Source organism: Myotis davidii, unplaced genomic scaffold, assembly GCF_000327345.1.
Source record: "Myotis davidii unplaced genomic scaffold, ASM32734v1 scaffold865, whole genome shotgun sequence".
Taxonomy (NCBI): domain Eukaryota; kingdom Metazoa; phylum Chordata; class Mammalia; order Chiroptera; family Vespertilionidae; genus Myotis; species Myotis davidii.
The window spans coordinates 918,082-918,389 of NW_006296406.1; positions in this window are offsets into that span (position 1 = coordinate 918,082).

The following is a 308-nucleotide window of genomic DNA, read 5'->3' on the forward strand; positions in this document are numbered from 1 at the left end:
CACACCTCCGTGGCAGCACTAAGAATGTCCAACTAACGGTTTAGACCCGAGACCTTGGGGGCCTAAGCCTTTAGTCGGACATCCCCCGAGGGCTCCGCTGCTGCCAGAAGGATATCTGACTGCAAGCTTAGGCCTGATCCCCTGGGGAGTGGGCCTAAGTAGACAAGTGGACATCCCCCAAGGGGTCCTGGACTGTGAATGGGCGCAGGCTGAGCTGAGGGACCCCCCACCTCCCCCCACCCAAATGCACAAATTTTTGTGCACCGGGCCTCTAATTTTAAATAATAACAATAAAAGGCAGCAATAAT